This window comes from Hydra vulgaris, chromosome 01, assembly GCF_038396675.1.
Source record: "Hydra vulgaris chromosome 01, alternate assembly HydraT2T_AEP".
NCBI lineage: Eukaryota > Metazoa > Cnidaria > Hydrozoa > Anthoathecata > Hydridae > Hydra > Hydra vulgaris.
The window spans coordinates 60,858,946-60,873,992 of NC_088920.1; the positions used below are offsets into that span (position 1 = coordinate 60,858,946).

Sequence of the window (15,047 nt, forward strand, 5' to 3'; positions counted from 1 at the left end):
AGATGTTCTCTTTAAACAATGCAATTTGCGACATAAACAATCGAGACTTAACATTCACCATCTAGCCGATGGTGAATTGTAGGTCTCGAAAAACTTTAGAAAATTACGGGTGTTCAACCATAATCTCTTACAAATTACATGATCCTAGTCGTGGGTTAATTGCCACAACATATTTATTTTAAGCACGATTTCTTTTTATGTGAATTTTTTATTAGTTGTTTGCATGACCTTGTCGTCCGGTGATGACTACGGTCGTGGGTTAATCGCGACGACGTTTTTATTATAAGCCTGTATTATTATTATTATAATTTTTTTTTGACGTTTTTATTATAAGCCAGTATTTTAGTATAAGCCCGAATTAGCTAGGCAAATTTTCTTTTATAAACCCACAATTATGATTTTTATCGAATAATCATACATAGAAAAAATTTATTTTACCAACGTTTTGAAAATTTTATTGCTAACACTTTAACAATGAATAGCCCTTTCCTAAACTTACTAACGGTTTGATTGTATAGACAAACAATAACTTTTAACCCCTTTCTCTGTAATAGCTCCTTTGTTTTCAAATATGTAAAAATTATATCTTGCACAACTTTTGATATGTGAGTTTTGTATAAATTTCTGAGACATGTTGTAAAAAAGTAAAAATGATATATATAGTATGTTTCTTACGAAAAGCCATTAAAATGTAAAACGGACTAATTTGTAAATTATTTTTATGAAATAAATGTTAATATGTTGTTAATAAAAAAATAAAAAAAATTAAGGTAAGCATCTCGGCCTAATGGCTAAGATCAAGTGTAGTATCTGTTCTTGATTCTTAGTCATTTGGTGTACAATCGAGCTAGAGATCAATTTTGGTGACGACTACGTGCCTCTTAGAGTGTACTGTGGAAGATTACCCTTCCCCTCTAACGGGTTGCCTGTAAGGCGACTTTAGTTTGTTGAGGTTTTAGGTGAGTGTTTGAATGTTATACTGTGAGTTTGGAGTGTTTATGAGTGATAACCGAGCGACCGAGAGTTTAAATAATACACGTAGTGTATTTAATATTTTATAAGTTTTTTTTAAACCAATAATTAGATGAATACTATAAATGCATTTGCTGTTGAACCACCTAAAAGTTATGCACAAGCCACTAAATCTAATAATAACTCTAACTCAATTAACGAATACTCAACTTTAAAAAATACCCTTTTAAGTCCAATTAAAGATAATATTAATGAAATCGATGTTCTTTCGTCATTAGAGGATGCTGGTCTAAACAATTATCTAGATGGATTCCAGATCATCCGGAATAGAACAATTATCGAAATAGTAATGAAAACTGATAAAGCTAAATCTGTCCTTCAAGAAAATAGCCTTAATATTAAAGGTTATATTTATCATTTCTATAATTCAACCCCGTCCAGAATTATCTGCACACGGATTGCGGTTTCCGTGCTGAGCCTTTCTCTAGAAAAGAAGAGTTTTCAAGTTGGCAAAGCTCTAGAGGAACTTGGATACGGGAAACACATTCATACTCGACCCGTATTTAAAACAACTCCCAAATCAAATACATCATATTACTCAGGCATCCTGGTAGCTATGATGGATAAATTAGAAAATCCAATACCAAGAACATTGAAAATTGGAGGGTATAATGTCCGAATTAAACACAATGGACAGAATAATTCTGAATCAGAAACCCAAATCAAAAGTCAAACGAAAACTTCACAAATAATCACAAAGGAAAATCTTACTGAACAACAAACAAACCAACTCAATTTAAATGAAGCACAATTAGTAACCCCAATAGATTTAATCATAGATAATCCGGCTAAAGAACACAATAATATAACTCCAAACAAACATGTAAACGAGCAAACACAAATACCATCAGAAGCGCAAATTACTATTAATAATCCTCAATCCAATCAATACATAGAAGCAATTAATCAAATAGAACCAGATAACTATGTAATCAAAAATGAAAATAATGACTTTATAAACTATGACACATATATAAGAAACAAACATAAATACAAACCCATTGATGTAAGTGGAGTCTAACTTCCACCAGAATTCGAAACAATGTCCCACCATGACGTATATACTTACAACTTTAACTATTTTAGAAATTTTGATAAAAAGAATTGCACGGAAGAGGAGCTCAAAGTATATGTACGATATAAAAGGGCTGAATATGAAAAAAGTAGGCTGCTTGATTTGGAAACACAAACAAAAATAAAGCAAATGGAAGATATGGAATAAGAAAAACGTAAATTAAAACGAAACCAAAATAAAGCTAAAAAACGGAATTAAACAACAACAATAAAGCTAAAAGTCTGAATTAAACAACAACGATAGTGAATGGTAATAAGTTAACATACTCAACATGCTCTTAAAGCCTGAAAACGCAAAATAAACTAAACAAAAGATAAAGTATCCGTTATAATCTTTGTAAAAACTAAAGCATATAAAACAAAAAACAAAAACAAAAAAAAACAGTGCTAAGGAGTCACATCCAAGAGAGACTTTCTAAACTCTTGATAACTCAGTAAAAATAATTAAATATAAAACAAAACAAAAACAAAAAATAACATAACAAAAAAAAAAAAAAAACCATAAAACAAAAATAAAAAATTTAAAAAAAAACCTTGTCTCCTAGGGCCTTGGCCTAGGTGCAAGAGTTATAAAATAAAAAAAACAGGTAGGCATCGGACTTGTTTCACAAGCGGTTTTGAAAAAGAAAAAAAAAATGGCGTACGAAGAGAAATTAAAAACAGTTATTTTTAAAACTACATATCAAAATAACTTAAAAGATATCAAATCGAACGACGATAAAGTCCTTGAAGATGAATCTTTATTACTTTTAATAAAAATGAAAGCAGTAGCAATTGGTACAATGATTACCATGATAAACTTTGATGCAAGTGACGACGAAGATTTAGACAGCGATGTAGAAAAGAAAATAAATACAAAAATAATTACACCATCAAAGAAAAGCTATGCAAATGCTGCACAGCAAAATATTATCAGCTATAAAAAACCTCTAAACAGAACCCTTCTGAGTGCTGTTCAAACAAGAATGAATATAAACAGCGTTCTCAATGCACTTAAGAAAGAAAACATTGATGAGCATTTGAAAGGGTTACAGTTAATCCATCGAAATTCTGTACTAGAGATTGTCATTAGGACCGAGGAAACGAAACTTATACTCCTCGAAAGGGGCCCTGATATTTTGGGTTTTCAGCACGTTTTCATCAAGTCAAGTCCCTACCGTAAACCACTGGTAAACAGGCCAACTCAGACACATGTGTCGATGTTTGGCCTCCCACTAGAGGCGAAATACGAGCAAGTAGGCAGAATATTTGAGGAACGTGGGTACGAAAGGCTTGTGTTAACACGACCTGTAATGAGGAGAACTGCTAAAGGTAGGGAATTCTACAGTGGCATCCTTGTTGCAGTTCTGGAGGACATGCTGGCTCCGATTCCCAAAATGTTAAACGTCCTCGGATACTCTGTACGAACAATGTATACGGGACGAGCTGTCGAAAACGCAGGAGAGAGTACAGCAATTAAACCTGTTGCAACAACAACAACTCCTGAAGATGTTTTAGCAGTTGAACCTCCAGCAGTTGTTGAAACACCCAAGCCAAGCATAGAGGAAAAACCACCTCTCAAAAAAATAGTTAAAATAACAATAAATAAAGAAATAAAAATACAATCGATCAAGGAAGAGAAGAACCAATGAAACGACGGGCAGAAAACGACAGAAATAAAAATGGAGGAAGACGATACAACAAAAGAAATACAGAACGAAAACTACAAAAATAAGAAAAAGACACGAAAAGCAACACCGTAAGCAATAGTCTTTCGATGCACCAAGCAAAAAGAAAGCGGCGGAAAAACACGACATCGATTTTAACAGGAACAACGAGAAGCACGATGTCGAGGATATGGTGATTTTCTGGAGGCAAGTAAGTTGGTCTTTTAATTCTGAATTGGTTTTTTTTTACTCAGATTTTTGTTTAACCTTAAGCGAGTATTTTTAACCTTTTTGAATGTCCAAGTTTTAAAATGCAAAAATTTGAAGTTTGCGCCTCAGCGAACAGAAAAAAACTGAAAAGTTTTTATTAAAAAAGAATTTCTTTTGTTCTACAGCGTGCGTTTTAAAAGTTCTATTGTTCTTTTAAAATAGCAGTAAAAATTTTTACAAACAACGTAAATGGCCATGATAACGCGGCCAAACGAAAAGATACTATGAACTTTTTAAAAAATCAAAATTATGATAGTTACTGTGTCCAAGAAACCCACACTACCGACACGACGGCTATTGAATGGGCTAAAGAATGGAAAACTAAAACAAATATAACATCAATATGGAATAGCGCTAATAGCCACAAATGTGGTGTTGCTATTCTTATTTAAAAAGATATTAAAATTGAAAATATTACACAAGATGCATGGAAGAATTCTTGCTGTCAAAATAACATTGAAAAAAAATAATCTAAGAATAATAAATATCTACGCGCCCAACACACACAGTCATAAGGAGCGTTTTTTTGAGAAATTAAGTAAGCATGTAAATGTGTGTGCTTTTTTACTGCTAACAGAAGACTTTAACATGGTTGAAAACCCAAGTATAGACCGACAAGGTGGAGATATGTTGAATATAAACCACATTGTTGGCTTCAAAAATTTAAATCTGTTTAAGCAACTATATAAAGTGAATGACGCCTTCAGAACGCAATTCACGCAAAAACATGTCTTTACTTATGAAAAAAAAGGTAAGACATTCCGAAGTCGTTTAGACCGCATTTATGCCTCTAATTATAATTTTAACAACTGCAAGTGCACGTTTGTGAAAAATCTTTTAAGTGATCACGACGCAGCACTTTGCGAAATTATATTTAAAGAAACAAGCAAAAGGGGCCGGGATACTGGCACCTTAATACCAGTATTTTAAATGATGAAAAGTTTAAAAATAAACTAAAAACGGACTTTGAAAAGCAAAGAAATAAAAAGTTTAAATACGAAAATAACAATCAATGGTGGGACATTGATTGTTATTTTTATAAAATCTCAAATAAAAAATATTGCCATGGAAACAGCTAAACTTAAAAAACGTAAACTTAAAAAACAAGAAACAGTGTTAGTTTAAAAAATTGCTTTTGAAAAACAAAAAATAAACATCGATATTGCAAAAATTAAACAGCTCAAAAAAGAGCAAAAAACTCTTAAGCAACACGGGAGTTTTTGTGAGAACAAAGCAACTCAGTGATAAAGAGGCCGAAAAACCATCCAAAGCCTTGTTTTAAATAGAAATAAGTAATCAAAAAAAGAAAACTATTAAAACAATAACTGATGGAAAAAATGTGTATAAAGACACCAAAAATATACTCAAAACAATTAGAACTTTTTACAAAAAGTTATACAAAATTGAAACATTAAATATTGAAAAGCAAGAACCTATTTTTGCTAATATTAAAAACACATTATATAAAAATCAGAACAGTTTTTTAACTATAAAATTTAGTAGCCAAGAATTATTTAATGCAGCTAAAACTTTAAATATAGGGAAAACTCCGGGTTTAGATGGCTTGCCTGTCGAATTTTACCAAGAAAATTGGGATATATACGGTGAGGAACTTACCGCTCTTCTTAACTATATATTTTTCAACACAAAAAATGAATTGACATGGTCTCAAAAACAGCTTTAATCAGCCTACTGCTAAAAGATGGAGATTTAACGCTGCTACAAAACTGGCGACCAATTCTCTTTTATGCGCTGACTACAAAACTGCAACAAAAGCGCTTGCATTAAGACTTTCAAAAGTACCACAAATCTTACTCGGGCCGTCACAAACGTGTTTGGTGCCTGAGAGAAATATATTTTCGAATATCTTTGTCGTAAGAGATATAATTCATTATACAAATGAAAAAAATATAGAAAGTTGCTTAATAAAAATTGATCAGGAAAAAGATTTTGACAAAATTGAGACATCTTTTTTAATCAAAGTCCTTGAAAAATTTAACTTAGGCACTAACTTTATCAATGCAATAAAACAAAGTATGAAAAATACTTAATCCATTGTCACTAACAATTGATACATAAGTAAACCTTTTAAAATAGAGAGGGGCGTTCGTCAAGACGACCTGATATCTCTAATGCTGTACTGCATTCCAATGGAAAAGTTCGCACTTGAGTTTAAAAACAACGAGCTTGTTGAAAGCATTCCATTACCAGGTTCAAAAATACAAAATTGTTTGTTAAAAGCTCGCGAACAATAACTAAGGCGTTTAAAATATTCAATAACTTTAAATACGCGTCGGGCTCTAACATAAATGAAAACAAAACCAAAGCTCTAGGTCTTGGTGGCTTTACTTATTTAGGTAACAATAGCACAATTAAAATACTTAAACAAAAAAAATTTAAAATTAAATGGTGTAACCTAACAGGAATAAAAGTACTAGGAATAACTTTCCACACAGATTTAGCCTTTACAGGCAGAATAAATCTGCAGAAAGCTTTTAAAAACTTTCAAAAAAAAAATACAAAATTTTAAATACAGAAATTTTAAATACAAAAACATTTCTTTAAAATGCAAAGGGATTTTTGTAATCACCCTAGCTCTGTCAAAGGTTTGGTTTGTGGCAAACGGATTTCCTCTATCGAAATTAGATTTAAAAAAATCGACAAGGAAATTTCGAACTACCTATGGCAGAGCGCAAACGCAGAACCTATAAATAGAGATATTTTAAAACTTCTAATTAGTTAAGGCGGCCTAGCCATATTAGATGCGCAAAATCAGTGCCTTGCTATGAGGTTGAAATACATATTCCGTTTGAGCGAATTTGATCAACCTCATAACGTTTTCTACCTTGAAAAATATTATCTAGCGCACTCTTTGACAATTTCAGCGAAAACAAAATACCCGCAATGGCTATTTCTAACTGCAAATAATACTCCATAATCATTAAACAGCTTACTTTTCTATTACAAAGACGTAATAGAAAAAATTAGAGTCTATGCTGATATTTTCAACATTATCTAAAAAACACTAAAGAGCATTTATACCTATATGATGCATCAAAAATAAAATTTAGGCTCAAAATTAATACAATTGAGATGGGAGGCGAAATTTTAAAAGACCTTACCCTGGATCAAAATCTGGGAATAGAATTTTGACTGCTACGCTCAGGGAACCAGTCAAAATACGCACTGGCGTATTCTTACAAACATTCTTCTAACTTTAGAAAAAACAAACTCTTTGAGAACTAAACGTGGACAATTCCACGGCAACTCCAATTGCAAATCTTGTAATCGAGTGGAAGACACTCTACACCCATTTATTTTTTGCAGCAAAGCCAGAGCTGTCCGGAAACAAATTAGATTATTTTATGTAAAACTTCTCCCTGAAAAGCCGTTTAATTCGGCGCATGCAATTTTTTCTCTAAACATTGAGGACCTTCCAAAAAATGACATTGAAGCAAAAATAATTAACACTCTAACACATCTCACTACAACAGAGTTGTGGAAATGCAGAAACTATAAACTAATAGAAAACAAAAATATACATTTCAAAAGAATTGTAGAAACTATTTTATAAGAAATTAAATATATCTGGAAAATACAGTATAATAAATACTCAGGGGAAAACAACATAAGCATAAGCAATAGGCATAAGTAACAATCAGGACTTAACATACACTATTTAAAAAAATGGTGAACTGTAGGTCCTAATAACATAAAAATTTTTTTTAAAATGTCCTGTGAGGGCGAAGGTTATGTGACTTTTTTTAATTAGTGGATTTATACCCACGACATTATTTTTTTTAAAACACGATTAACGAGCATGTCCTGGGTAACCATTCGATGAGAAGGACATGCGTATATATAAGTATATCTATTAATATTTTATAATGGTTTCTTTTGTCTCTGGAGAAAAAAAGAGACACAAAAATAGTACATAATTGTAATATACTTTTTCCGCGCGTGCGCATTGTAATTGCTTATGTATGTATATATATATATATACATGAATTTATATATATATATATATATATATATATATATATATATATATATAGAACCCTTAGATGTTGTCCAAAAGTTTTTTCCATATTTTGTTGACAAAAAGTAAAAATTAAAATGCAAGACCGGAATTTTTTGTTTTAAATGATAGACTGCCTGCCCCAACCAAACCCTCAGTCGATGTAGCAGCTCTCCCTTGCGGGTCAGGCTATTTGTCAGTCGATGTAGCAGCACTCCCTTGCGAGTCAGGCTATTTGTCAGTCAATGTAGCAGCACTCCCTTGCGAGTCAGGCTATTTGTCAGTCGATGTAGCAGCACTCCCTTGCGAGTCAGGCTATAAGATAGTCGATGTAGCAACACTCCGCGCATGATTTACAGTAAAAAAAATAAAAATAAAAACATTTTATTAAAAAAAATCAAAATAAAAACATTGTTTATATTGTTAAAAACATTTAAAATGTTTTAAAAACATTCAGAATGTTTTTAAAAACATTCTGGTCAATTAAATTTGCGTTTTTGTGGGTTTTTTAAAAAACCATTAATTTGTAATTAAATTAATGGTTTTTACTTTCGTCCAACACGGAAATGTTGGACGAAAGTTAAAAGTAATTAAAAGTGACGTATATGTTGGCGTAAGAATCACTTTTTTCCTTATGCTCTTCCCAAAGCCAACAAACTATATATATATATATATATATATATATATATATATATATATATATATATATATATATATATATATATATATATATATATATATATATATATATATATATTATCTTTCTCCCTAACAACTTGGGTTTTTAAATTTGAAATAGGGAACTATAAGTATCCCTGCAAAAAGTTTATTTTTTTATTTTCTTCAACTCATTCTATGTTTTGAAAAACAAAAAGTATTATTTATATGATTTTCTTTTAACAAGACTCGTAAATTTATTAGATATTTATACTTTGTGTTTATATATATTACGAAAAAGCCCACCCAAACCATGTAAATTTATCCCTTATTGTAAAGTGAGTTTTATTGAAATAAAAAAAAAAAATTATAATAATAATAATAATGTAGGCATCGAAAAATTTTAACGAAAAATTTCGATTTTCCGGGGTTTCGGGAGAGGGTAAACTAAAGCAAACAAAAGAAACTTTCCAGTGAACTTGTACGTCTTATTGACGCGCCAGTGCAAACGACTTTTCTTTTGCATTTTCATGTAATCATAGACTAATTTTTGAGTTTTTTAACAGAGATTTACAGATTATTTTTATGGATTAGTTTTTTAAATTTACACGTTATTTTAATGTTGCAATTTGCATGCAAATGGTACCTGTATAATTGATATTTGACAAACAGTGAAATTAAAGGCTCTATCTAATAAATTACATTTACTTGCTTGTTGAATTCTTTTTAAACGAGGCTTTACTGCTGCTGCTGCTACTGGTACAAACGAAGCAATGAGAACTTGTCATTTTCTTGCATAAACACAACACTAAAATAAGGAATTTTTTCTTTTTTCAAGTCAAAAGAACCTGTTACAGTTACAGTTTACAGTTCTTACTTATAAAATATACTGTTCACTTGAATGACAATCTACTTGGGCATAAAAGAATATTTCAGCGTTTTTTCACATATGTTAACAATGGTGTTGGAGTTTTTAAACATATTCATAACTTTAAAGACTATGTAGACTTAAATGTTTAGAAAGTGGTGAGAGTTGGCTCGAGGGTTTTGCGATTGTAGAGTTGGGGATTGAGGGTTGTAGCATATAGGTGAGTTATGTTATCGAATATTGGTTGATTTGCAAGCACTTTTTCGACGGTGAGATTTGTGTAGTTATCGAATTTTCGAGTAGCATCTTTTGCTCTGTTTTGTACTTTAGAGATTTTGTTGAATAACGTGGAGGTTCACTTGATTGCCGATATATGAAATATATAGAGCAGAATATTTGCACAATGAAAAATATTGAAGCTTGAAACGATAAATAAAAATACCTCAATTCTTATGTCTTTTACGCCGAGACAATGTTTAGGGCTGTCTAATCGACAAGGAGCAAAGATGTATTTTAGTATTGAAGGTGAGTAAAGTAAGAAAAAGCCTACGGTACCAGGAGTTCCCAGGCGGTCCCCTATCCAAGTACTACCCTGGCCGGACGGTGCATAATTTCCGTGATCGGACGGGAAAGGGTGTGTTCACGGTGGCATGGTCGTTAACAAAAGCACTAGCGTTTGCAACGCTTATAAACACTCAAATGAGCTGTTCACCCGCTTTCACCAAGTCACAAAGTCACTAACAATGTAGGAGGGACCTATCAACTTCAACAAAGAGTTTGAAATTGTTGTGTGGCATCTGTAATGAAAAACGTAAAGGATTTCGTGCTGGATAAGTTGCGTTTAAAATTTTAGAGCCAAAATCACAAAAGTGGGCAGTTGAAAAACCCCCTTATTTAAAGAACGAGGACACTACGGAAAAAAACACACACTGAAACTTTTTTGTCGAATGCAGACGTGTTTTTATATTGCGATTTTTTGGTGAGCTGGTAATTAGCGAAACAGTTTTTTTCAAAACTAACCAAAATTCTTTAACTTTATCAAATGATGAAGACATACTAAAACAATGTGCTAATGTTTGTTACAAAAAATGCAAGCTGTTGCTATTGGCGATTTTTTAGACGATGTTGAAATGAATTATAGTGACAACTCGAGCGATGATTTGAGTAGAGATGAATAAGATAATGTAGCTGTTACTACCAAAAGAAGTTATGCTTTTACAATTACCAAAAATGTGAAGAAAAAAGTATAAAAAAAGACCGCTTTATCGAACATTACTTTCTAAAGTCATAACAAAATTACGAATCGTCGACGTAATAATTGAAATTGAAAATGTAAACTTGGCGGACGAAATTGAAGGTGTGTAACTAATAAACCGAAACACGATAATAGAAGTTGTAATGAAATTAGATAACACAAAAATTTATTTACTTGAAAAGTTACTGAATTTTAATGGATTACACACCATATTTACAAAATCAAATCCAAATCGAAAACCCAGCCGGAGGACTCATGTGTCTGTCTTTGGGTTACCACTGGAAGCAAAAAGCACACAAATTAGTAAGTGCTTCGAGCAAATGGGTAATGTTAGACATATCATAACCAGATCAATAATGAAGAAAACCACAACTAAGGGAAAAGAATACTATAGCGGTATTCTTGTGACGAAAGTGGAAGACTAGGTGGCCCCGATACCAATATTTACAGAAGTACTTGGTTATAGAGTGCGAACTAAACATAATGGTCAACAACCACTAAATGTATGCGGTAGTGGTGTAGTGGTAGAGCGCTCGCTTCATGAGCGAGAGGTTTCCGAGTTCGATTCCCGCCACGTCCCTGATAGTACCGCGCTCAACTCGTTTCTCCGCGCAGCGGCCTTGTTCGTCAATGTTCGTGTTTCGGAGTTAAAGAGTTGAGAGAGGGTTATAACCACAAGTAGCCTCTTCATCTGTAGTGGCCTTCTCGGCCTTGGGGAGGTGAATTATAAAATAAAAATAAAAAAAATGAAAAACTTATTAATAACAAAAATAAAAAAGATAAAATACCAAATAATGTCTTGCCTCATATACAAGAAACAAGTGAAAGTGAAATTATAGCACCAATTCTAGTTATTGAAAAAACCTATAAAATTGTCAAAACCTCGATAGAAGTTGTTGACAAAAATTTAAACGAAACAGAAAAGGATGGTAACAAACATAACGAAAGTGAATAGACACTTTTAAATCAATTTGTTGTGTCAACTGAGGGCGAAGAAGATTTTAAAGAAGCGGAAAGACCACGCAAAAAAAGAACTAAAAGACGTGACGATAAAAACATAAAAAAAAATGACATTTTGGAAAATAAACGACGGATCGAATTTGAAAAACACTGGATCAAAAGAAGAAACCCGTAATTGGTACGACGATATAGTAAAATCGGGAGATATTGTAGGTGATAGTGGAATAGTAACGTAAAAAAAATATTTTTTTCTTATTTTTTACTTTATTTTTTGTTTAAGTTATAGTTTTCCTAATATAAAAAATAACAAAAGTAAAAAAAATAATAAAGAATGAAAATTTTTATTTTTATTTCACAAGTGTTTTGAGCATAAACCAAAGCATCCGTAATTAGGTATTTTTAAAAGGATATGTTCTTAATATAATTGTTTTTTAGAGCTTTAATGTCTTCACAATTTGTCTGTGAAATATTATATGTTTCCTCTTTTTTATAGTAATTAATTTTAATTAGAAACGGCAGTGAAAATTATTTCAATTAATCTAAATGGCTTTAATAATGCGGCCAAAACTAACTATATTTTTAACGTTTTTCAAATTTAAATTGCAAAATTTATTGCATTCAAGAAACTCATAGCACTGATGAAACGGCCTGTTGAATAGGCCAAAGAATGGCAAAACAAAAATAACGGTTGTTCCGTTTATAACAGCGGTTCAAGCCGTGAATGTGACGTTACCATTCTTTTTTCAAAAAATACAAAACTTGAGGAAATTACTCAAGACAAAAGCGGAAGAATTCTTGCAGTAATTGTAACCATCAAAAAAGCAAAAATTAAAATAACTAACGTTTATGCTCCAAACACTCACAGTAAAAAAGAACATTTTTTTTAAAAAAGTTAATTAAGCATGTGAGAGATAATGTTTTTTTAATATTAATGGGTGACTTTAATTTGGTTGAAAACTCAAGCCTTGACCAACAAGGTGGTGATTTATTTAATAAAAACCACTAAGTCGGTCTTAAGAATTTAAGGGCTTTTAAAGAATTATACAAAGTGAATGACGTATTCAGAACACGGTTTCCGCAAAAACTTTTATTTTAGGATTTAAGCGTCAGAAACAAAATTAAATAACTGCGATTGCAAATTTATAAAAAATCTTTTTAGCAATCATTTTTGCGTTTTTTGCGAATTTAAACATAAAAAAAAAAAAAGAGCGAGGGCCTGGTTACTGGTTGATTTAACACTACTTTGCTTGGAGATGAATCTTTTAAAAATAAACTTCATAAAGATTTTGATAAAAATAAAAACAAAAAATTTAAATATGCAAATAACAACCAATGGTGGGATGTGATGAAAACGAGATTTAAAGATATTGCCATTGATACTTTGAATTTTATTTAAAAAGAGAGGACAAAATGGAAATTCTTGTTAGTAAAGGAAAAAGAATAAGAAAAAAACAATTCAATTAGAGATAATGAAAAAATAAAACAATTGCAAAAGAATCAAAAAACGCATTTTAACAATAGCTTTTTAACAAATTTTGTTAGAACCAAGCAAATTATTATTGAAGAAGGAGAAAAACTTTCGAAAGCTTTATTCCAAATACATAAAAGCATCCAATAAAAAAAACTATTAAAAAAATTAAAATTGGTGACAAGACCTTTATTGACACAAAAAACATGGAAAACGTTATAAAATTCTACAAATCTTTTTATAAAAAACAAAATTTAAATCTTGATAAACAAAATGATTTTTTCTTAAAAAACGTTCAAAATGTTTTAACAAATTACCAAAAAGAATTTATGAATATAAAATTTAGCAGCGAAGAACTTTCTAATGCTGCAAAGTCGCTCAATAAAGGAAAAACTCCAAAAGTAGACGGGATTCCTGTAGAGTTTTACATCAAATATTGGGATATATATGGTGAAGGACTCACTAACATTTTTAACAAAAATATTGTTAATCCAAAAAATGAACTCTCTGGGACGCAGAGGACAGCGCTTATTAGTCTTCTACCCAAGGAAGGCGATATAACTCTTATTCAAAATTGGCGACCGATATCTTCATTGTACGCAGACTACAAAATTATTACAATAGCACTCGCGTTAAGGCTTTCGAAAGTTCTGAACTTCGTACTAGGTTCTTCTCAAACGTGTTCAGTCCCGGAGAGAAACATCTTTTCGAACTTGCTTCTTGTAAGGGACGTCATTCATTATACTTACGAAAAAAACATTGAAAGCGTTTTGCTGACCATAGATCAGGAAAAGGCTTTCGACAAAATTGATAAAGATTTTTTATTTAAAACATTAGAAAAGTATAATTTAGGTGAAAATTTTATTAATGCAATAGAACAAAAAAAAAAAGAAAACCAATTTATTTTAATTAACAACGGTTACATGAGTAAACCGCTAAAAGTTAGGAGAGGGGTTCGTCAAGACGATACCATCTCACTCATGTTGTATTGCCTGGCGGTGGAAGTACTGGCCCTCGAATTAAAAAACAACCGATTCGTGGACGGTATTTCTCTGCCAGGGAAAAAATCCAACGTAAAAGTATTGCAGTATGCTGATGAAACCACTTTTTTATTATAAATCCTCCTTTTTTTTTTTTTGTTATATTATATGATTATATATGTATAAGAAAATCCCCCTAAATTGTAATATACCTAAGTTCTAAATTATTTTTCATGAAATATATGTGTATATGTTGTTGAAAAAAAAAAAAATAATAATAATAATAATAATGTAGGCAGATTTTCAAGATTTACGTGGCGAATTTCGAGATGGAGTCTGGAAAGACGAAAGCTGAAACAGATTTTTTCAACACTACAAAAGATACTACGAAACAACCAACCGTTGCTGCTACATCGGATGAAGAATCGAAAAGAATTTTGAGTAAAATGCGAGATGTAGCTAGTGGCGAAACGTTAGAAGACTTCGTAATAAATTATAGTGACGATGAACCTTCTGATAATGAAGAGGAAAACACAGAAAATAAAAACAGCACACAACTAAAAACAAAAACTTATGCTTCAGCAATATGTTCTAACTTAAATGAAAAAGTTGAGAAAAGAATTCTAAACCGAACACTTTTGTCGAAGCTACAAACCAAACCATCGATTGCCGATGTTGTTATCGAATTTGAAAACGCTAACCTAGCAAACGAATTAGAAGGAGTACACCTGATTCACTGAAATACAGTCGTAGAAATCGTAATGAAGTCCGACAATACAAAGAATTATCTCCTTAAAAAAGGACTATGTATTAATGGTT

General features: G+C 31.4%; 2 pseudogenes; one reads left to right on the top strand and one right to left on the bottom strand.

Moving 5' to 3' along the window:
- Window positions 1-771: 771 nt before the first annotated feature.
- Window positions 772-910, top strand: LOC136075638 (U2 spliceosomal RNA; annotated as a pseudogene).
- A 9,198-nt stretch (window positions 911-10,108) lies between these two features.
- Window positions 10,109-10,227, bottom strand: LOC136075631 (5S ribosomal RNA; annotated as a pseudogene).
- Window positions 10,228-15,047: the final 4,820 nt, after the last annotated feature.